Source organism: Diceros bicornis, chromosome 30 (genome assembly GCF_020826845.1).
Source record: "Diceros bicornis minor isolate mBicDic1 chromosome 30, mDicBic1.mat.cur, whole genome shotgun sequence".
Taxonomy (NCBI): domain Eukaryota; kingdom Metazoa; phylum Chordata; class Mammalia; order Perissodactyla; family Rhinocerotidae; genus Diceros; species Diceros bicornis.
The window spans coordinates 1,356,061-1,380,890 of record NC_080769.1 but is presented as its reverse complement, the minus strand read 5'-3'; the positions used below and the strand labels follow the sequence as shown (position 1 = coordinate 1,380,890).

General features: G+C 43.9%; 1 long non-coding RNA gene across 1 annotated transcript; it reads left to right on the top strand.

Moving 5' to 3' along the window:
- The first annotated feature begins 2,447 nt into the window (after window positions 1-2,447).
- On the top strand, window positions 2,448-24,822 carry LOC131394254 (uncharacterized). The gene is made up of 3 exons (XR_009216093.1): window positions 2,448-2,491; window positions 17,439-17,558; window positions 24,638-24,822. It is a non-coding gene; the product is annotated as an uncharacterized LOC131394254 (long non-coding RNA).
- Window positions 24,823-24,830: the final 8 nt, after the last annotated feature.

Genomic DNA, 24,830 nt, shown 5'->3' with positions numbered 1-24,830 from the left:
CTCCTCTCTTCACTTCTTCCTTGGGATCCCACAGCAAGATGAGGGGTTTGCCTTCCCTTTGGCCTGGCTCCCTTCATGAGGGCTTCTGGAATTCAGCCAGTTGAGTGAGTCCTTTCCTGCAGACTCTGCAATGGAGGTCCCAGAACAGTGCACTGAAGACATTCTACTTTGAAAACCTCCTGGCAGATCCTTTTGTTTCATGTTGCAGGTTGTTATTGAATATTTAAAGACCTGAATGCCACTTGTTGTCTTTAGTCTTATTCAAAGTTAACAGTGGTTTGTTTTAAGTCGGAAGTTGTTACAATCCACCCAAAGAACTAGTAATGTGAGCTTGTTTCAGAAGTCAGAGAACATGCTTTCTTGACAGTTTCCTTCAGAGTCTGTGTCCCAAAAGTTTTGTTACTGTTTTTGAGAATGATGCAAAACACTACAGAGAAGGTTGCTCTTGGCATGTGTCATTGTTTAACGTGGTATGGGGGCAAAGGAAGTGGGGGTCCTTTTGTAACTTGTCACAAAGCATTGAGAAATGTTAGAAGGTCAGGTTGCTTGGAACTCCCTGAGGACCTAGTATCCACTCGGCCTCATGAGGGTTAGATGAACTCAGGAGGAGAAGAAAGCCTCGAGAGAGACCCCCTTCCTCCCCATGTGCATAGTTTTCTCTAAATAGAGATTTTACCTTAATGAGGAGAAAAGATTATGAAGTGTCTTGGTCAGTACATTTCAGGGGCTGGTTGCTTGGTACAGGAAGCAGTTTTCCTCCTGGTAGTGGAAGGACAGGAGGAACACAGAACCACAGCTCTTGGGGCTGACCTCCTCTTGGCGGCAGTCCTGCATCCTCGGCTGCTTGAGTAGAGCTGGGGCCAGGCGCCCTGCTGAGTGCCTGGGAGGCTCTGCTGGCCGACACCTGGCCTGGCTTTGAAATAGGGGGACCAATCCTCCCCATTTTAGCACCCAAAGTCCTGCATCCCAGGGACAGCAGGAGGGTTGGACAGCCATGAGCTTCTAGGAACTATTTCTGAGGCTTCCTGAAGCCTTTCGTGTTGTCTTGGTGCCATCCTGTGCTCTCTGCCCGAGCATCTTTGTTCCTACAGGGCACTTACCACAACCTGGGAGAAGGTCTTCACCTTCCTTCCTTCTCTGCCCTACAGATGGTCAGCTCCTTAAGGTAGACAGTGGGTCTTTCATCTTTCTATTACAGTAATAACTTGCAAGCAGAGGTGTTCCTTAAAACTTTATTAAAGTTTAACTGGGCAAAATTCCTAAGTGTGGGTGTTCCCAAAAACACTTGTTTTGCTTTTATAATTGATTATTTTAGGGGGAGACATTTAATTCTTTCTTTTTAATTACTTTTTCATGTATCCTTGCAGGCTCCACATAAAGGACTCAAAACGTCTTGTCCAGTTGCTAAAAGTTGTTCACAGGGATGACTGGACCCTATTAAGTATTCTTTCATCTGTAGTGAACATTTCACCAAAAAAAACTCTTGAACAGGCTGGAGGGTCAGTACTACATGTTAAAGCCCACGGCCTTGCCCTCCATCTTCCACCTGACTGAGAAGGAGGAGCTGAAGGCCACTGCCGCCCCAGAAGAAATGAGACCAAGATAGCCGCCAGGGACAAGAGGAACATGCCAGTGAAGCAGATGGGAAAGGAGCTTCAGGTTCATCCTCATCCTCGAGGGAAAACCTGAGGGCCCAGGAAGGGTCCCGCAAATTGAAGCGAGCCCTTCTGCAGGGCAAACCCGAACCCAATGCCACCCAGGAAGCCACCAGTCAGGAGCGGGCAAAGAGTCTCTGGAAGGAACTCCAGGAGACAGTGTGGTCTCCACAGCGTGAGGCAGCCAGGGAGATGCAAACAGGTCTGCTGTAGATGCTGGCGATGAGACCGCCTCTTCCCAGCCAGGGCCTGCTGGATAAGAGTGGCATTTCCGTGGGTGACTTTATCCCTCAGGATCTGAGGCATGCAGATTTATTGGCTGGCATCCTTCTTACAGTTTCTCCTCAGCACACACTCAAGAGAGGCCATCTGTCCCTCGAGAGGCTGTTGACCGAAAGAGGCTGAAGAGAGATGTGGAGCCCACCTACAGTGGGGCCAGCCTTGGGCCTGATGAGAGCTTGGCCCAAAGCCCCCACGTTCATCATTCACAATGATGCCTCAGAAACTCTCCCAGAGCCCCTTCACCCTCCAACAGATGTCACCCCGGAGCCAGCCGTGGAAGATGTGCAGGATGAACACAGCAACACCGGCCCCAGGTCCCTCAGCGGGGTCATCCTGTCAGCGCTGGGGCCTAAGAACTCCTGGACTCGCTGCACTCCTACTGCTTCTGGTCCCGGGGGAACAGGAGCACGGGTGCCGCCTGCAGGAGCAGGTGGAGAAGGACAGCGAGCTGAAGAGGGGCAGCTGCCGACAGCCAGGTGCACACGCTGCAGGAGGAGCTGGACGAGCTGAAGGGAGGGGCTCCCTAACTGAGCAGCCTGCTGCCCCCAGCCGAGGTCAGTCCTGGGGCTCAGGGCTCCCCCACTGCCTGCTCCTCATGAGGAGTTTCCTGCTCCACAGCAGACGGCCCCTGAGCACCTCTGTGTGCAGCATGCCTGCTGCTGTCTTGGGAGAAGGCTCTGCTGGTAGCCGCCCCTTGCACACAGGGAGCCCAGGCTGCAGAGCTCACCCCGCTAGCTCTAGGGTGCTCAAGAGGCACCGGTAGTTGTCAGGGTTTAGCAGGTGGGGAAGGAGGCATTGCAGGTCAGCTGGGAAAGCCAGACCTACTCAATGAATCGTGCCTGGATAGTTGGTTTTCCACTTGAACAGGAGAAAATCAGCTTCTGTTGCATCCCTCACACAAATGTAAATTCCAATGAGTTAGGATCTAAATGTGAAATAAAATCGACATAGTAAACTATTGGAAAAGTTATAGGAGACTCTTAACATTATGGGGAGGTGCTTTCCATACATGTTTTAATGAATATCCTTGAACTGAAGTCATTTTGAACATTTTAATAATTTCTTTAAAATTTGAAACATCTTTTTGAGTAGAATACATTCTCTTTTGTAAAAATTAAAACACTAGAGAAATACATAAGCTAAGAAGTGGTAAAAACTCCTATTTCTCACCTACCTCCCAACTTTTATTCCTTGTCGGTAGTAAAATTTGGTGTGTAATCTCCTCCACTGTTTCCTGTGCTTTACCTACATATTTCTCCACCTGTACAAATAGGTTGGATATATTTTTGGTGTGTTTCTTTGCTATGTTTCTGATTTTCCTGCTCTCTTACAGTTTAGTAGTTGTAAACATTGGTTTCTCGATATTCCTTACATATTGAGGGTACCATCTTTTCCCTGTTATACATCCATGGAAAACATTTTCCTACCACATTGCTCATTTAATCTGGATCAGTGCTTGTCTTCCCAGATGTCAGTAACACTTCAAGAGGGAAAAGGGTCTATGTGACAGGCTATTCAGGATCTCCGGGACCCCCAGGGCAACAACCAGTAGGACAACCCAAAACAAGAAACAAAACCCATCCCGCATGTTTCCAGATGCATCCTATGGGAAGGACGGCTCCAGTTGAGGACCACTGATGTCCTGGTCAGAGTTATCCACTATGTTCTCCTATCACGTTAAAGCTGTTTCTGTAGTTTCTCGTACCTGATGGTACAATTTGGTGCCTTTGTCTGTTCCTCTTGGTGCCTTTGTCTGTTCTTCTTGGTCAGACTGACCAAGGTTTCTCACTGTTACAGGTCTTTCCAGACAGCCAGCCCTTGACTCCATTGCTCAGGTCTATGTTGTTGTTCCTGTCTGGTGAATTCTCCCTTCATTCTGCTGTCATTGGTTTTATTGTGGTGTTGTTCTGGCTCTTGGAGGGAAGTGCTCAGCTTGCTGTACAGGTGATATTCCCTGATACCTGCAGTGGAGGCTGTGTCCCTTCTTCTGTCCCCTTGTCCCCACGTCATGGATTTGCCTCATGCTGCTCTCATTGCTGTTCATTTCTAAAGAGTTTCTCCTGTCTGTCTGGATTCCCTCTTTAACCTGAGAGATTTAGAAGGGTGTGGACAGATTTTCAAGTGGCTATGTTGGGGGAGGGGAGCCAATATTTTGTGATTATTTTTTACTTTTATTGCTTTAAGTTCCAGTAATATAGTCACTTATAGATTTCTGCTTTTTGGACTCTTTAGAGATTTCATTGTGGCTTAGCACACAGTCCATTGTGGTGACTGTTTCATCGTGGTTTGAGGAGAATGTTCGCTCTCCACTAGATGCTTACGTTGTCCCTGGGGCTGAGGCTAGATCTAGCTTTTTTGTGTTTGTCAGCAGATCTGTTTCCTAACTTACTGTATCACTTGACCTGTGGCTTTTTAAGAGAGGTAAGGTAGGTTTCCCTGTGGAAAGGGAAGGCACCTCCCTTGGGGTGCCTGTGTCTTCTTGTTTGTCCAGTTTTGCTTTATGTTTCAAGACCATATTGTTAGGTGCATAAGTGTCCCTGACAGTTATCAACACAGAGAACCCCTTTTTGTCCCATTTAAAGTCTTATTTCTTTATCTCCTTATTTTCAACCATATTATATCCCTTTATTTTATAACAATATTTTAACTCAACTTGAGAACCTTCATGTTTTTATAGAGCAATTTGATCTATTTACAATTGTGATTATTGATAAATTGGAATGTGAGTCTACCATTTAATTTAATTTTTAATTTGTTAGGTTTTCTCATGATTTTTCTATTCCTTTAGTGGGTGTCTTTCAGCTTTTAGGAACAACCATTTCTGCCTCTCTTTCTGTAAATGCTTAGAGTTGATCAGTTCCTGTGTTTTACACTCCCAACTCATCACCTTCCGGTCCCCGGCTTGAGAATATCTGATCTTAGTTTTGTGTTCTTATTTTCCCCATCAAGCAACCAGGATTGGATGTAAGTATACGTTTTATTGGTTACTTTGTTCACAACTGTTTATTGTATCCAAATTTTTCCTCCTTTTGGAAAGATTTGATGCTATTTTGGAACTCATATGACAGTGAAATTTTGAGACGAATCGAGTCTGAGATAGTCCTTAGGTACTGATGCTGGGGAGCTAGCACCTAACCTCTTAAAGTTGCATTGGTGTGTCAGCAGAGTCGGGATGAGGTCAGAGATATTTAAAAACGTGGAATTGAATGAGGTTTCCTGGAGACACTGTAGCTGTGGAAGGGCCCTGGGCCCAGCCTAGGAGCAGGCAGTGTTTGCAGAGGTGTAGCTGAAGAGGGTCCAGGAAAGGGGCCTGAAATGGTGGAGCATGAAGTTGCAGGAACCATGAGGGGAAAGGGTATTGCAGAAAGGAAGGGTGCTCAGCTGGATGGGATACAGCTCTGATCAGAATGGAGAAAAGATGGCTGGACTCGGCCACATGGGATCACTGGTGACCTCAGTCTCCTTGAGAGGGTGAGAATAAAGCTGGGTCTAGAGTGGGGGAAGGGAAGCCATGGGAGGGCAGTAGGTATGAGGCACTTTATTTAAGAGGTTTAGCCATGAAGGGGAGTTGGGAAAGTGGACAATAACCAAAAGGGAGCATGGGTCCAAGGGAGAGTTTTGTTTGTAAGGCGGAGATTAGCTACAAGGTGTCTGTGCTGCAGGTAGGACCAGATAGGGAGGAGGAGTCTGCTGGGCCCTGAAGAGGTGCCGGGCTGGGCTCCTGTTATGAGAGGTTTGGGGATTCGATTGGAGAGGTAAAAGAAACTTTCCACTCCAAACAAATGGACTGAAGGTATATTTTATTATAGAGAGGATGGTAAAGGTGATAGTCCGCAAACAGATCTGAATAGGTCAAATAATAAGAGGGAAAAAACACCAGCTCGACTGGAAAGGGAAAACATCCCCATCGGCTGAGATAGCAGCACATTTGAATAGGTCATATAATAAGAGGGAAAAACATCAGATCTATCGGATAAGGAAACACCAGATCGACTGAAGTGAAATGACACAAATCAACCAGAAAGAGAAACACCAGGTTGACTGAAAAGAGAACACATCAGATCAATTACTTCACAATAAATCAATTACTCACAACATCCATGCCCCACTGCTGGGAGAGTCCTGTCAATTGACACTGCTGGGCGGGAATCACAGTCCTGGGCAAGGCGTCTCTTCCACAGGTGGAACTCTCACCGTGTCTCAGTCTCCAGCAGTTTATATAAGCAGTTACAGAGTTTACAGAGAGAGCATTCAATGTTCCCATGCACAAATGGTTATCAGTGGCGTACTAGCACTGAGCCCCACCCTCTGGCTATTGTCCCAGCCCAGTAGTTGTGTACGTGCATTGTTTACCCTGCTTATCCTCCCAGCCCAGCTCAGATGGCCAGTCTGCCCCAGGCTGCGGCGCTTGAGGGGCCTTGAATTTTTTACACATTGCAACCATCTCCATGGGAGAAGGGCCAGTTCCCACCATGCAGAAAGCAGCTTTTATATTTCTTTTTGTGCTGGTGGCTGTAGGTCAATGGAGCGGCCAAACATGGCTGTACTAATGTCAAGAGAGCTCCGCTGCCTGGTGACGGGCAGAGAGCAAGAGGACAGATGTGGTCGTGGAAAGGGCGCCCTGTGCCTCTGCTCCTGTATTCCTGGAGCGTGAGGTGGGCAGTGGTTGGGAGTGGAGGGGCGATGCAGAAGGTGTTAGGTGAACGGCAGGGGGAGGAGGGAGAGGGAGAGAGGACACTGTGGCTTGGTCTTCATGGCTCACATGGAGCTCCCCACTGGGATCTCCGATCACCAACTGTTGACTCTCTTTGATGTTTTCATCAAAATGTCGGCTCTCTTGATGGTTCCCAAGGCTATTATGAATTTGTTCATCAATGAAGGAATCTTTGGGTCATTTTTAAGGGATTCTATGTCAAAGGGGCTCTACATGTGTTTATTCAGTCCATCATCTGTACCCAATCCCTTTGTTTTTGGACAGATTCCATACAACAGAGCAGCCGAGCCAGTGGCCTGCAGGTTCCAGGGTTAGGGAGATTTGCCCTCCAGAAAGCCGATGCTGGTTGGTATTCTCACAGGACGTGGTGCTCTGTCCCTGAGCCCGCTCTAATTCTGGGTGTCATGACATTATAAATCCTGGGGCAGTTCTGTCAGGGCCCATGGTTGGCATTTCTGTGATTAGTGAGGGCAAACATTTTTCTGTGATCATTATCTGTCACTTCCCTGACTGTGCTGTCACCTGCCTTGCTCACTGAGCTCTGAACTTTCCTGGTAGAACCAGGACGTTCACTCTCTATCCAGTGTGATTGCACGTTCCCTCAGTGTACTTGCTTCAAAAATATCTGTTTTCTTCACATTCTTTGATTCCTTGTACATATAATCTAGATTTAATCTGGAGCTTTAAAAATGTTTTATTGTGGAAAACCTTGAACATACACAAATTAAACAGAAAAGTGTGATAGCCCCCCATGTTTCTATTACCCAGCTTCAACATTTATTAATATTCTGATATTCCTGTTTCGTCTATATTTCTACCCACTCCCTACCTTCCATTGATTATTTTTTAATTAATAGATTGTTTTTTAGGAAAGTTTTAGATGGACAGAGAAATTCAGCAGAGAGTGCAGAGCATTTCTCCCTCCTCCCCCACAGTTTCCCCTACGGTTAACATCTTGCTTGACCACCTGTGTTAGTGCAGTCCATTCCTTACAAGTGAGGAGCTGATGCTCATAGAGCGTTCATAACCAAGTCCGTAGTTTACATTAAAGTTCATTGTCTTGCTGTCATGTACTTGGATTTTGACAAATGCATAATCTCATGTATCCACCATGACAGTATCCTACGGAAGAGTTGGATTGCCCTAAAATCCCTGTGCTTTACCTCTTCGTCCCTTGCCCCCCAACTCCTGGCAACACTGATCTTTATACTGTTTCTCTAGTTTTGCCTTTTCTGGAATGTCGTGTAATTGGAATATATGAAAACTATGGAACAGTGTATATAGCCTTTTCCGGTTGGCTTCTTTCACTTAGCAGTATGTATTTAAGTGTCCACTATGTCTTTTTGTGACTTGATAGCTCATTTCTTTTTTTTTCCTTTTTGTATATTGAGTCAAAATATACATAACAAAAAGTGTTTCATCTTAACCATTTTTAAGTGTATACTTCAATGGCGTTAAATACATTTCCACAGTTGTACAGTCACCACCACTATTCATCCACATAACTCTTGTAAATCTGAAACTCTATACCTATTAAACAATAACCCTCCCTTCTCCCCTCCCCCAGCCCTTGGCAGCCACCATTCTACTTACTCTCTCTATGATTTGACTACTCTCAGTTCATACAGTATTTGTCTTTTTGTGACTGGCTTATTTCAGTTAGCATAATGTCTCCAAGGTTAATCCATGTATAGCATATTGGAGAATTTGCTTCCTTTTTAAGACTGAATAATATTCCATTGTATGGATATACTACATTTTGTGTATCCACTCATGTGTCAATAAACACTTGGGTTGCTTCCACGTTTTAGCTATTGTAAATAATACTGCTATGAACATGGGTGTACAAATATCTCTTCAAGGCTCTGCTTTCAAGTCTTTTGGGTGTATATGCAGAAGTGGAATTGCTGGATCACATGATAATTCTATGTTCAATTTTTTGGAGGAACATCCACACTGTTTTCCATAGCAGCTGCACCATTTTACATTCCTATCAACAGTGTACAAGTGTTCCCATTTTGCCGCATCTTGGCCAACACTTGCTGTTTTGTCTTTTCGATAGCACTCAACTTAGTGGGTGTGAGGTGGTGTCTCATTGTGGTTTTGATGTGCATTTCCCTAATGATTAGTGGTGTTGAGCATCTTTTCATGTGCTTATATGCCATTTCTAAGTCTTCTTTCGCAACGGAGTCTTCAAATCCATGCCCATTTTTGAATTGGCTTGTTTTTTATTTGTTTAATTTAGGACTTCTCTGTATATTCTGGATACCAGTCTCTTGTCAGAAATATGATTTGCGAATATTTTGTCCCACTCTGTGGGTGCCTCTTGATGTACCAACTTATAAAATTTTCATGGAGTTCAATTTTTCCATTGTTTTTCTTTTGTTACCTGTGCCTTTGGTGTCATATCCAAGAAATCATTGCCAAGTCTGGTGTCATGAAGATTTAATCTCATGTTTTCTTCTAAGAATTTTCTTGTTTGAGGTCTTACATTTATGTCCTTGATCCATTTTGAGTTAATTTTTGTATCTAGTGTTGGATGGGGTCCAGCTTCAAGATTTTGCATGGGGATATCCAGTTTTCCCAGCACCATTTGTTGAAAAGAAACCTTTCTCCATTCCATGGTATTGGCACCCTTGTCAAAAGTCACTTGACCATATATGTGAGGGTTTGTTTCTGGGCTTGCTATTCTATGCCATTGATCTCTATGTTTGTCTTTATGACAATACCATACTATTGATTACTGTAGCTTTGTAGTAAGTTTTGAAATCAGGAAGTGTGAGTCCTCCAGTTTTGTTCTTCTTTTGCAAGATTGTTGTTGGCTGTTCTGAGTCCCTTGAGATTCCATGTGAATTTTAGGACGGGTTTTTCTATTTCTGCAAAAAATATCATTAGGATTTGGATAGGGAATACATTGAATCTGTAGATTGCTTTGGGTAATACTGACACTTTAACAATAGTAAGCCTTCCAATCCATGAACATGGGATGTGTGTCCATTTATGAACGTCTTCTTTAATTTCTTTCTGAAATGTTTTGTAGTTTTTATGGTGTAAGCCTTTCACCTCCTTGGTTAAGTTAATTCCTAAGCATGTTATTCTTTCTGATACTATTATAAATGAATTGTTTTTGTAATTTCCTTTCCAGAGAGCTCATGGTTCGTGTATAGAAATGCTGCCGATTTTTGTGTGTTGACTTTGTATCCTGCTACTTTTCTGAATTCATTTGTTAGATCAAACGGCTTTTTTGTGGAGTCTTTTGGATTTTTCTACATACGACATGATATCATCTTCAAACAGAGACCATTTTACTTATTTCTTTCCAATTTAGATGCCTTTTATTTATTTATTTATTTTTATTGCCTCATGGTTCTGGCTTGAACTTTCAATACTGTGTTGAATAGAAGTGGTGCAAGTGAGCATCCTTGCCTTGTTCCTGATCTTAGAGGAAAAGCTTTCAGTCTTCCATCATTCAGTAATATGTTTGCTGTGTGTTTTTCATATATGGCTTATGTTATGTTGAGGCACTTTCCTTCTATTCCTAGTTTGTTGAGTGTTTTATCATGAAAGGGCGTTGAATTTTGCCAATTGGTTTTCTGCATCAATTGAGTTGGTCATTTTTTTCCCCTTCATTTTCTGGATGTGGCTTATTACATTGATCGATTTTTGTATACCAGGAATAAATTTCACTTGGTGGTAGTGTATAACTCTTTTAATATGCTATTGAATTCATTTTTAATTGGCTAGTATTTTGTTGAGGATTTTTGCATCTATGTTCATCAGGGATAATGGTCTGTAATTTTATTTTCTTTTAGTGTCCTTGTCTAGTGTTGGTATCAGGGTAATGCTGGCCTCGTAAAGTGAGCTTGGAAGTGTTCCCTCTTTTTCAATATTTGACAGAGTGTAAGAAATCTTGTTTTTAATACTTCTTTAAATGTTTTGGTAGAATTCACCAGTGCAGTCATCTGGTCCTGGGTTTTACTTTGTTGAGAGATTTTTTTTTTAGATTTCTTTAAATATTAGTGACATATAACATATGTAAGTTTTAGGTGTTCAAGATGGTGATTTGTGAAAGGATTACCACAATACCCTGAGTTAACACCTCCATTCCCTCACATAATTAACTTGTTTTTTCTAGTGATCACTTTCAAGATCTACTCTCTTAACAAATTTCAAGTCTATAATATAGTATTGTTAATTATGATCACCATGCTGTACATTAGATCCCCAAAACTTGTTCATTTTACAGCTAGAAATTTGTGCAATTTGACTCACATCTCCCCATTTCCCCTAACCCCGGGACCCTGGGAAACCCATTCTTGTCTCTATTCCTTTGAGTTGGGCTTTTTTCGATTTCACATATGAGTGAGAATATATAGTATTTGTCTTTCTCCGTCTGACTTATATCACTTAGCGCAATGCCTCAAGGTCCATCCATGGTATCTCAAAATGCAGGATTTCATTCTCCTGCATGGCTGAATAATATCCCATTATATATTACATGTATACATATATCTCACATTTTCTTTATCTATTTATCCATTGAGGGACACCTGGATTGTGTCCATGTTCTCTGTTTGTGAATAATGTTGAAATGAACATGGGGGTGCAGATATCTCTTCAGAATAGTGACTTCATTTCCTTTGGATATACAAGCAGAAGTGGAATTGCTCATTTATATATATTTCTATTTTTATTTTTTTGAGAAAATTCCATATTTTTTCCATAGTGACTGTAGCAATTTACATTCATACCATCAGTGCACAGGGTTCTCTCTTCTATACAGCCTCGCCAACACTTGTTGTCTGTTGTCTCTTTGAGAATAACCATTCTAGCAGGCGTGAGGTGATATCTCATTGTAGTTTTGATTTCATTTCCCTGATGATGAGTGATTACGAGCATCTTTTCATGTACCTGTTGACCATTTTTATGTCTTCTTTGGAAAAGTATCTATTCAGGTCCTTTGACCATTTTCATATTGTTTTGTTGGTTTCTTTGCTGTTGAGTTGTAAGAGTTTCTTATATACTGTGGATATTAACCCCTTTAGTTTGCCGATTTTTTCATTTGCTATGCAGAAGCTTTTTAGATTGATGTCATCCCACTTGTTAAGTTTTGCATTTGTTGCTTGCACTTTTGATATTATATCCAAAAAACTCGATGTCAAGACCAGTTTCATGGGGCTTTTTTCTCTATATTTTCTTCTAGTTGTTTTATATTTGGTGTCTTACCTTTAAGTCTTTAATTCAATTTGGGATCATTTTTAGAGTGGTGTAAAATAGGGGTCCAATTTCAGTTTTCTGCATGTGGTTATCCAGTTTTCCCAACAGCATTTGTTGTAGAAACTATCCATTCCCCATGGAGTCTTCTTAGCTGACTTGTCAACTGTTAGCAAACTGTATGTGTGTGGTTTTATTTCTGGGTCCTTGATTCTGTTCTATTGGTCTAGGTGTCTCATTTTATACCTGTATCATACTGTTTTTATTACTATAGATTTGTAATAAAATTTGAAATCAGAAATTGTGATGCCTTCAGCTTTTTCTTTCTCGGGGTTCCTTTGGTTATTGGAGGTCTTTTGTGGATCCACATGAATATTAGGATTATCTGTTCTATTTCTCTGAAAAATGCCATGGGAATTTTAATAGGAATTGCAGAGAATCTTGAGATGGCATTGAATAGCATGAACATTTTAACAATACTAATTCTTCTGATCCATGAGCATAAGATATCTTTTCATTTCTTTGTGTCTTTGATTTCTTTCCTCTGTGTCTTATAGTTGTTAGTTTCTAGATCTTTCACCTTCTTGGTTAAATTTATTCATGAGTATTTTACTATTTTTGATGGCATTGTAAATAGGATTTTTTTCTTTATATCATTTTTTTTAATAATTTTTATTTATTTATTTGTTCCCCCAAAGCCCCAGTAGATAGTTGTATGTCATAGCTCCACGTCCTTCTAGTTGCTGTATGTGGGACTCGGCCTCAGCATGGCCGGAGACGTGGTGCGTCAGTGCGCGCCCAGGATCCGAACCCCGGCCGCCAGCAGTGGAGCTCGCACACTTTACCGCTAAGCCACGGGGCCGGCCCTTTATATCATTTTTAAATAGTTCATTGTTAGTGTAGAGAAAGGCAAGAGATTTCTATATGTTGATTTTGTCTCCTGCAGCTTGAGTGAATTTGTTTATTAGTCCTAACAGTTTGGGGAGGAGTCTTTAAGTATTTCTCTACATAAAATCATATCTGCAAACAGAGACCACTTTGTTTCTTCATTTCCAATTTAGATGCTTTATATTTCTTTCTCTGGCCAAATGTCTCTGGTTAAGACTTGCAGCAGTATGTTGAAGAGTGGTGTTGAGACTGGGCTCCCTTGTCTTGTTCTTTGTCTTAGCAAGAAAGCTTTCAACCTTTCACTGTTCAATATGATGTTAGCTGTGGGTTTGTCATGTAAACCTTTTATTATGTTTAGGTATGTTCCTTCTGTAACCCTTTCTTGAGAGTTTTTATCATGAAGGGGCGTTGAATTTGTCAAACTGCTTTTTCTGATTTGAGAGATTATTTTAGGATTTTTATCTTTCATTCTATCAATGTGGTGCATCACATTCATTGATTTGCATCATGTTGAACTTGATCATGTTGTTTGATCCTTTTTTTGAGTTTAGATAGTTTTGTTACAATGTGTCTTGGAGAAGAATGTTTTAGTTTGAAATTTTAGGGTGACTGATCGGCTTCAGGACCTTGGATGTCTACATCTCTCCCCAGATTTGGGAGGGTGTCAGCTGCTACTTTTTTAAGTCAACTTTCTTTTCCTTTCTCCCTGTCTTCTCCTCTGGTATTTTAATAATGCTTATCTATTTCTTTTCAAGGTATCCCATAATTCACACTGCCTTTCCCCAATCTTATCTGTTCCTTTTTTTTCTTTTTGCTCCTTTGACTCGATGATTTCAGATGACACATCTTCTAGTGCACTAATTATTTCTTGTACATGGTTGAATCTGATTTAGAAGGTCTCTATTGAATTCTTCAGTTCAGTCATTGTGTTCTTCAACTCTAGGATTTCTGTTTATTTTTCCTTAACGATTTCTGTTTCTATGTTGAACTTCTCACTTGTTCATGCACTATTTCCTTATTTTATTTAGTAGTCTATCTTTGTTTCCTTAGAGTTTTATGAATTTCTCAAAGAGCATTGTTCTGAAGTCTTTGTCACATAGTTCCTATATCTCCATTTCTTTGTCGGTCATTGGAGTTTTATTCTTTTTCTTTGGTGGTGTCATGGATCTTTGATTATTCATGATCCTTGTGACCTTCCATTGGTGTCTGCAAATTTGAGGAAGTAGGCATTTCTTCCACTTATTACAGACTGGCTTTAGTAAACCAAAGCCTTCACATTCAGCCCATCTAGGGGTCCTGGGTAGGCCATCTGGTGGTGTCCAGGGGCAGGCTTGTTGCTGGAGTCCTTGAGCAGCCTGGTACTGGGGTGAGTGGAAAGCTTGGGTCCACGGTATTGTGTCTGGCCCTGGGCACAGCTGGGACCCTGAGTTCACGAGTAACCCCACTGGACCCTGGTTTGGCAGGTCCTCATTGAGAGCCTGTGACCACAGGAGTCATCCAGGGCCATGAGAGTTGGCCAGAGCTGGGATGATCTGAGAGTCTTGGCTCACGGGAGCCTGCCAGAAGCCTGTGCCATGAGAGACAGTTTGTGCTGGTGTGGGCCAGAAGTCTGGATTCCTGGTAGCCTGGGGCCACAGGAGCTACCTGAGATTGCAGGAGCCAGCAGGCGCTGGGTCAAGATGGAAGACTGGGTTCATGGGAACCTGCCAGTGCCTGGTGCCATGGGAGCTGCCTGGGGCCGCCTGAGTCAGCAAGCACCTGGGTGGGCTGGGGGCTTGGTTCTGCAGAAGCCTGTCAGAAGCCTGGTTCCATGAGAGCTGTCTATGGCTGCTGGAACTGGCAGGTGGTGTGCTAAGCCACGGGCCTGAGTTCCTAGTAGCCCCCGGGGAGCCTGGAGCCATGGAATCTACCTGGGGTAGATCTCTTAGAACTCAATTATAAAAAACAAAGAAGTTTGAAATGAAACTTCATTCAAAGAAATTTGAAATGAAACCATTTTCATTGGTTACCCAATGAAAATGGGTAACTAGCTGCAATGGACATGTCTCCAGGTGAAACACAGATGGCCAATAAGCACTAGATAGATGCTCAGTATCATAAATCATTAAGAAAATGCAAATTCAAAGCATAGTGTGATACTATTTCACACTCAAAATGAAGGCTATACTCCACATAATGGAAAGTAACAAGTGTTAGTAAAGATATGGAGAATGGGAAACCCACATACATTACTGGTGGGAAAGTAATTTGATGCATCCACTGCAGAAAACAGTTTGCCATTTTTAAAAATCTTAAACCTAGAATTACCATGGACCAGGAGAGTCACAAGGTTGGTATGTCCAAAAGACCATTGGAAACATATGTTCAAAGAAAAACTTTTCCATGGATATTCAAAGCAACATTATTCACAGTGGTCCAAAAGTGGAACAAACCCAAATTTCTATCCAGTTATGACTGCATAAACCAAATGTGCCCTATTCATAATATAGGACATTATGGAGCCATAAAAAGGAATAAGCTACTGCTACATGCTCGGCCATGGATGAACCTTGAAACATGTGTGCTCACTGAAGTCGTCCACAAAGGCCACAGATAGCATGATGCCATTTGAATGAACTGTCCAGAATAGGCAAATCAATAGGGAGAGAAAACAGATGAGTTGTTTTCATGGGCTTGGGTTAGGAGAAAATAGTGTGAATGAGTATGGGTTTGTTTGGGGGTGTTGAAAATGTTCTGGAATTAGTTAGTGGTGATAACCACACGACATAATCATTGTACTAAATGGCACTGAACTGTATACTTTAAATGCTTACAACAGTGTATTCTGTGTTAAGTAGATTCTCCATAAAAATTTTGAATTTTTTAAATTAATCAGGGTATTGATTAATTTTAATTTAGTTAATTTAAAGTTGGTTGGGATAGTTAATAAGGGTAATTAATAGAGTTATTAGGGATAGGGCACATTGTAGCCAAGAGAGTAAATATCCGATGATGGCTATAGTAACAGATCCTAAAATTGTACAAGCAACAGTCTAAAATCCAGTCTGTTTCCATTGTCGCCAACTTGGAAAGACCAGCCATGAAAATAGGTCAGTGATCTCGGGGGCCTTGGGTATCTTTTAAAAGATTTAGGTAACATTACACAATATTTTAACCTCTTGGGCCATCTGGTGGAGGTAGGTTTGAACTTGTGTGTTGATGTACATTCAGCAAGTGGTTCTAAGAAAGGCAAAAACCCCTCCTTCGTTGGTTGGTATAGACAATCTAGGGCCAGGCCATTCTCTAAAACCATTTAGGCAAGAGACTCATGAGACTGTTCCACAAGGGCTAGGATAGGGTCTTATGGAGTTGTTGTCGATGTTGGGTTAAGGTTTTTGATACTTCTTGGTTGCCTCAGTTACCTGATTTTGCGTGGGTAGGGCCACCGCACCTGTGTCCAGTCCAGTCAGTCAGTCCTAGTAGAACTGAACACCCAGTCCTATAGGACTGACAGTGTCTCTATGGGTTGGTGGTAGCCAGTCAGGGCAGGAACCTCAGGGGACCTGCAACCTGAGGGAAGCAGGCTGAGATAGAAACAATGATGTATTGCAGAATATAGCTTGGAGAAATCTGCTCAGAGGGCTGGGGAAGAGAGAGCCTCACTGTGTGAGAGCCTTGTGATATCAGCCTACAGTAAAACCCAAAAGTGGATGTTCCTGGTGTGAAATATTCATTACGGCCTTTGGAAGTAAAACCAGTAATTTGCACCCATTCACTAGTTACCTATGCTATATGATTTCAGGGGGTATGGTTAAAGTGTTTGTCGGCCAAGATCTGTTTGGGCCTGAGCACAAAATCACCAAGGTGGTCTCGAAGGCTACCCCAAAATGACTCCTCAAGGAGCAGTTGGGGCAGAAAGTGAGTGGAGCATTTTGAAGGAAGCCTGGGGCAAAGATGTTGTGCGATTGAGTTGGGTAAAACTGAGTGTCTCCGCAGGGTAAGCCCTTCAGCTGGGGTACAATAGGTGATTGGAGGCCAAGTGACAGACCCTGCGGCTCCTGATTCCCAGTGCACGGGCAGGCCTCTCAGCCCATTGGACATAAATGGTGGTGGTGTTTGTGAAGCATCTTGATGGCAGTGTGGAAAGTATAGGCGACGTGTGGTGGGAGACGTCATGATAGTGTCGGGAGGAGCTGTGTGTGAGATTACGGTGTTGAAGGGGAAGGACTGGAGGCAGGTGCAGTGGGTGTGTGACCAACAATGGTCAGTGAAGGGACAGCCGGGGGGTAACTGGGGAAAGCAGGGACCAGCAGAAGTCATGTGTTTAAAACAAGACACCAGACCCAAATGGAGCCGCTTAGGCTATGCCTCACATAAACAAGTCGAGACTTAATTAGACTTTTGGCCCAGGAATAGAATCTTAAACCAGTCAATCAGGAATCACCTCATGCGCAGCAGGTAGGTCATCTTCCTGATAGAACCCTGCCATCCTCTAAAGGAAAGTAACCTTGCAGTAACCAACCCGCTTTTTTATCTAGTGTAACTTCCTTGTTCTTGCTCCCTTCTGCCTATAAATTCCTTCATTTTGTAGAACTCATTGGAGGTCCTTTCTCTCTGCTAGACTGGATGCTGCCTGATTCATGAACTGTTGAATAAAGCCAATAAGATGTTTAAAATTTACTGAATTTTATTTTGTTTTGTACCAGTTTGGTGGCAGCAGTGGGATCCAAAGGAGACGCCTGATGGCTTCGAGGATGAGAAACAGTCATTGGTACCAGCAAAACCTTTGAGTTCTCCATCTTTTTCACTGTTTCTGAGGGCTGTGGGTAAGTTTCTCTTGGATCTGAGATCCACTCTGTTTGCCTTCACCTCCTGATCTACCTGGCTTTCCAGTCCAGGGTCAGTGGGTCAGTCTAGACTGACAGGATGCTCTAAGAGAGCATCAGTCTTAGCACTTGGTTAGTCAGCAGTGCCAGGCAAAGGCTTAGTGGTTCAGCTTGAGCTGCCAGATGGTTCTGCCAGGAACCCGAGTCCCTGGCCCTTAGTTAGTCCACAGTCCCCGTTTGTTGGGGTCTGCTGGGTGAGTCTGCAGTCTCCATGTGTTAGGGTCTGCTGCTTCAGTCCGTGGTTCTTGCTAATGGAGAGGAGTGGAAGAAATGTGTGCTCCATGCACATCCAATCTTTGAAAACTTCCTGCGTGCATTTTACATGCATTTTGACCTCTGTTGACTGTTGATGGGTTCTAAGGAAATGGTGAAGGCACAGTGAGGAGGAACTGTGGGTTTCTTCACGACTACCTCGAGGAGGGCCCCCCCCCACCTGAACAGCCATCCGGCACTATTAGAAATGAAAGACATCCGATCACCGTGGATTGGAACACTCCTTATTGTGACGGTGTCAACATTATCCAAAGAGATCAACAAATGCAGTGCAGTCCTTATCAAAATCCCAAGGGCATTTTGTGCTGAAATAGAAAAAAACCCATCCTAAGATTCTTATGGAATCTCAAATAAGCCCAGATACCAAAAATAATCTTGAAAGGAGATACTAAGTTGGAGGACTGATTCTTCCTGATTGAAAACTTACTATAAATCTACAGTATCAAAACAGCATTGTCATGGCATAAAGACAGCCATATTGAGCAATGGAAACAGAATTGAGAGCCCAGAAATTAACCCTCACCCATGTGATCAAATGATGTTTGACAAGGGTGCCAAGATTATTAAATGGGGAAAAGTCTTTTCAACAAGTTGTGCTGGAAATAGTGGATATCTACATGCAAAGGAATCAACTTGGACATTTACCTAACACTGTATACATAACTTGATTCCCAGTGAATCAAATACCTAAGTGTAAGAGCTAATGCTATAATACCCTTAGAAGAAAACATAAGGCAAAACTTGACAAGATAGGATTTGGTAATGATTTCATGGTTCTGACACCCAAGAGCAGCCAATAAAATAGGAAAATACATATGCTGGACTTCATGGATATTAAAAAGTTTTGTGCCTCAAAAGCCATTATCAACAGAGTAAAAGCACAACCCATAGGATGGGCGACCATATTTGCAAACCATGTATCTGACAAAGGCTTAATATCCAGAATAGTTAGAGAACTCCTAAATTCAACAACAAAAAACAAACAACTCAAATCAAATTTGAACAAAGTATATGAGTAGACATTTGCTCAAAGAAGATATGCAAATAACCAATAAGCATATGAAAAGATGCTCATCATCAGTAATCATTAGGGAAATGCAAATCAGATACACAGTGAGAGACCACCTCACATTCATTAGGATGGCATCTATCAAAAAGAAAAAAAAAAGAAGAAGAAAAAGAATAGAACCACTGTTGGCCAAGATGTGGAGAAGTTGGAACCCTTGTGTATTGTGGTGGGAATATATAGTTGCTGTAGAAATCAGTATAACAATTCCTAAAAAAAATTAAAAATATAATTATATAGGACCCAGCAATTCCTATTCTGGGTGTATACCCCACCAAGGAGTTGAAAGCATGTTCTCAAAGACATATTTCAACACTCATGTTCATGGCATCATTATTCATAATAGCTAAAACATGGAAGCCACACAAGTATTGTAATCAAGGAAGGGCTTACAGCCCAATGCACCCATTAGCCAAACAGGATACCCGCTCTTGTAGAAGGGGAAAAAGCTTTATTACGAGGTTGGCCAGCAAAGAGACGAAGGTTAAATATTTCTCCCCAATGGGCTGTTGAAAAGGGCTTGAAAAGGGCAAAGGAGCGGGTGCAGTAAGTTTGGGAGCAGTCCTAGGCATTTTGTGCAAGCACAGATTTTCATGTTCTGTCACACATCCCACGTTCAAAAGATGGTGTCCTTAACATGATTGGCAGGGGAGTTCTTGGTCCCCCAGTTCATCCTCCAGTCACTTATTTTGTGCAAGCACAGATTTTCATGTTCTGTCACACATCCCACGTTCAAAAGACGGTGTCCTTAACATGATTGGCAGGGGAGTTCTTGGTCCCCCAGTTCATCCTCCAGTCACTTATGCAGTTGCAGTTTGAGTCTTGCAAGCCGTCTTGTTGTCTCATTGGTTCAAAGTAGTTGAAACTTGCTTAAGGAAGAGAAATGGAGTTTCTGAAAAGCAACTCTCGGCCCAAGATTAAATCCTTAGTAAATATCATATGGGATATGGCTTAAAAAAGTAGTCTCCAGGGTACTGTTGAGAAAAATCTGGCTGGGGCCCCATTTTATTTTGGGCTTGGTTGTGGGCCTTGCTATGGTATCTGTCCAGGGATGTATGGATGAGCAAAATGTGCTATATACATACAATGGTATATTATTCATCCTTGAAAAATGAAGGAAAGTCTAATATACGGCACACCATGGATGAACCTTCAAGATATTACTCTAAATGAAATAAGCTAGTCACAAAAATACAACCTTGTGTGATTTCCCTTCTAGAGCTTCCTGAAATCACCAGATTCAGAGAGACAGAAAGTAGAATGGTGTTTGCCAGTGGGTGGGAGGAGGGGGAATGGGGGATTATTCATGAATGGGTATAGAGTTTCAGTTTTGTAAAATGAGAAGTGTTCTGAAGATGGATCGTGGTGATGATTGCACAGCAATATTAATGTCTTCAATACACTTCAATACACATTAAAACATACTTAATGTATCTATGGGGCCTGATGACTTGTCCTGGCCGAGCACATGCTTGTGCTGTTGCACATCTTACCCCTCACTGTGCAGTTGGGAAACTGGCCTAGAAAGAGGCAGGTACTGTCCCAGACCACAGGAGGTCGTCAGAGTCCTGAAGACTAGAGAGAGCTCCAGCTTACTTGGCCAAGGCTCCACCTCTTCCCTCAGGTTTCCTTTGGCAATGAGTGGCTTTAAGATCCTAGAGGATTGCTGCGCACCCTTTTCCATATGGGGTCATTTTCCTCTCCTCATCATCACACCTGCACAGGCACACTCCGTCACACTTGACTTCTCATATGGAGAACACTGAGGTGCAGTCAAGAAAGAGCTGACACCGGGGATGTGACAAGAGGCAGGAGGGAGAGAGTTTGGAGGCAGCTCTCCCACGGGGCAGTAGCATCCGTTCTCCTAGATTCGTGCACAGGGGCCCAGAGATGGGAAGAGGAATCCCTAAGGTTCCTAGGTGTCTACCTGTTCCAGATCCATCCCTGGCCCAGCCTGGGGATCACAGGACTGGGGTCCTGCAGTCCACCTCTGTGGGCACCCAAAACTGTGATGAGCCCATCCTCCCTTTGTGTAGGCATTGGGAACAGGAGAGAAGATCTCAGTGAGGGTCCTCCTGTATAAAGTGGAGTGCATCCAGCGAGTGACTCCAAGTGTTCCATGCACTCACTACATGTCTGTTGGACTAGGTTCTCTGTTGATGACCTACTGTGCTCTGAAACCCTGAGAAAATGATTTCCAGCCCCTGGAGATCCTTTAGAACTGACGAGGCTAGGGGGCTTGGGTGGATGAGAACTGAGGATAAGGAAGAAGATGCCAGAGCACTGGACACCAAGTCCAGAGTCCAGGGAGAAGACTAATCCTTGTTGGACCCTTGCGGTCCTCATCTGGAAGTAGGGGAAATCATTGTCATGGCTGCAGTTAGGATGCCTTAGGAGTGAAGAGGACACCTGGTGGGGAAAAGCAAGAGAGGTGCACGGTAGGCTCCCGAGATTCCTCCCACTCCCTCGAAGCTGACAGGTCCTGCTGCTTTACCCCTGGGACCCTGGAGAGCATCTGCCTTGAGGACACCTGAAGAAAGATTCCTTTCTGTTTGGAGTTCCGGCCTGGGCAGCAGTGCTAGTTCTGGCCACGAGGGGGCGGGCAGCCTCTTGTGTCAGTGGTGGCCAGTGAGTTTTTGCTTTTATTTTTTTTCAGTTGTATTGAGGTATACTTGATATACAGCACTAAGTTAACATTGCTGTGTGGTATATTTGAAACTTGCTAAGAGAGTAGATCCTAAAAAGTCTCATCATCAGGAAACAATCTTTTTTTCTGTTTGGTGATTGATGTTAACTAAACTTATTTTGGTAACCATTACATAATATATATATATATCAAGTCATTCTGCTGTAATCCTGGAATTTACTTGGTGTCCACTGAACTATTCTTGAGCTCCTGGAGCAGCGAAGAGTCAACCAGAGGTCTTTCTGGCTGTCCCCCTGCCTCAGAAACAACTTGTACCTCCTATTACTAGTGTTCATCTCCACAATGAAAGTTGGTCAAAAGCAGGGGGCGGGGTGCAACATCTACCCATATACTCATTCAGCAGCTGTGTCCTGAGCACTCACCCTGTGCCAGGTGCCCTGGTGGGCTGAAGTGCAGGATGAAAATGACCAAGTGGTCCCTGCCTGCCGGGAGCTCACAGTCTAGAGGGGAAATGGACAAAAGCAAAGACATGAGAAAGAAAAGAGCAAGTGCTGTGGAGAAACACATCAGGGGGCTGTGAGGGAGGGCTGGGCGTCACTGGGTAGGAGGGTCTGAAAGACCTCTCTAGGGTGACATTTTCTGGGACCGGAATGACAAGAGGGAGTCAGCCTTGCACAAGTCTGGGAGCAGTGTGTCAGGGAGATGGCACCACTGGTCCTGAGTCTCACAGGCAGAAGTGAGTTTGGCCAGAGGAGGTTAGAAAGCTGGCCAATGCAACTGGAGGGAGGCTGGGAGAAGAGAACAGGAGCTAGGGTGGAAGGTAGGGCCAGGGCCTGGTAGGCTGTGTTCGTTACCTTTCCCTCTCTGACTTCATTGCCCCTAACCTTGCATTTCAAAACAACAAATGTTGACAATCTCACAATTTGTGTGGATCAGCAATCAGGCATGTTTTAGCTGGGTGCCTCTGTCTCAGTGAGTTTAACAGATTGGGGCTGTGGCCTCAACTGAGGCTCGACTAGGGGAGGACTGGCCCACAAGTTCACTCTCAGCCTTCAGAATTCATTTTGTATTGAGAGCCTGAGTTCCTTTCTGTCTGTTGGCCCAGGCACTCCCTTGCTTCTCTCTTCAATGTGCCTCCACATTGGGCAGCCCCAATACACCGGTATTTGATTCCTCACTTCCAGGGATTTGACAGAGTGAGAGAGAGAGAGATGGCACATGAGAGAGGGAGTAAGAGGAAGTGAGAGACATTTTTAGTTAAAATTTAGACAAGACATCCCATCACTTTGGCTCTTATTATGTTCAGAAGCCAGTTACTAACCTCTTTGTGGTTCCACGGGGAAGTGTATAACATGGGTGGGGCTTACTGGGTACCACTGTGGAGGCTGCCCACCTCATAGGCCAAGATGAGGCACTTTGGTCTCATTCTCCATAAAACAGGAAACAATTGAATGGTTTTATGCCACAGATGGCAATATCTGAATTTCCATTAGTTGCAACCCCCTCATGGTGTTGACCTGAAAATGAGGCCAAGTTGGAAGTGACTGTCCCAATATCACATTCTTGGAGCCCAGGCCTGTTTTGAGTGGTGTTCTGTACTACATCCCACCCCTCCTTGTTATTCTTCCATCTCTAAGTTTGTGCCTTAGGTACATGTGACACCAGCCCACAGGGGTAATAGATATTATCTCATATACACCGGGTGATGTCCCTAGGAAGTAGATTCTAGCTTGATTCCCATGGTGCAGGTTTAGAGACTGGGGAGGACCTGAGAGGCACAGGGACTATCCCAGGATGAAGAAATAGTAAGGAAAAGGAGGTCTGCATTCATCTCTGTCTCCTCAAAACTAGGTCCCTAGTTAGGTTTCCAGGGACCTGTGGGTAGGGCTATGTGGTCTCATTGTGTACAGTTCAAGAGATGACGTGGGGTCATAGACCTCAACAGATCTTAGAACTCTGGTAACCAGGCACCCACATTGCCCCATCCACCTCACTTGATTGGAGACAGTCAACAGGCAAAGATGTTTTGTTGTTGTTTCCCAACTTTTGGAGGATCTGGGCTCAAAAAATCCCAGAAAGAGAATCTTTTTGGTAGTTGGCGATGTTGGCTCAGCCTTAATTCTTGACGCCTCTGGGCATCTGGCAGGAGGCTGTGAAAGGTAACACGGGGCAGCCCAGGGGAGGCTAGTGCAGGCCAGGGCACAGCTGTGATCCCACCTGATCAGCCCCACACCCCTTGCCCCTCTTTGTGTGTGTGTGTGTGTGTGCATGTGTCTGTGAGGAGGAGAGAAGGCAGGACATAAGGGGCGGGTCATTCCTGAGCAGGTGCTGGTTGTTAGGTGTCGGAAACCTAACAGCTAGGTCATGTTCATACTTCAGGCCATGCCTGGCAGCATGAGAAGGTGAGCACCTCTACTCATATTGTTACCGAGCACTAGAGGATTCATCTCCTTCCCTCCCTGACCAGAGTTCTTTGCAGAGATGCCCCTCTGTGCCTGAACTGAGGAACAGATATTCTCTTGGTGGTTGGCCCCAGTGGCAGTGTGCAGGCAGCCCCTGATTTCTTCTGGCCCAGTTCCCAGGCAGTCTTTGCAGAACTCCACTCATTAGGTTGTCGAGTAACTGCCCAATGGTTTCAACTCCACAAACTCACTAGACAAGGGGCAGGTACATGAGGCCACCCACACTTTCCAGTGCTGCTCTGAGATGAGAGCAGGAGCAGAGGGTCTCCACACTCAGGAGCTTGAGATGATGAGGTTGGACTAGAACTAGGGAGGGACCAGACTCAGGCTATCCCTTTTTGAAGCTAAAGGGGATGTACATGAATGTCACCTTGCCTGGCTAGGAGATGAGCTGCCGTGACCCTCTTACCCTTGTCCGGTGTGAGCTTCTGGAGGCCACTGAGGCAGAGCCAGATGGTAAGGGGGACTGCAGGCTGGGTATTCCTGGAAGGGAGTGGGATCTTTCTTGTGTTTAGAAGGTCACATGGAAAGTCAGCTATGTGGGTGAATCTTTGTTTTTATCCCACTCCAGCGTCAGCTGCTGAGCTCCAGCCAGCGGCAGAAGAAGAGCAGTGGGCAGTGGTGGAGGTAGAGCTGGCTCCAGCTCCGTTGACACCACCCCCTCTAGCACTGGAGCCAGTGTCCCCTCCACCAGCAGTGTTGGAGGTGGAGCAAGGGCCAACATGGGCTCCAGCAGGAGTAGGAGCTGCTTAGCTAGAGTCACC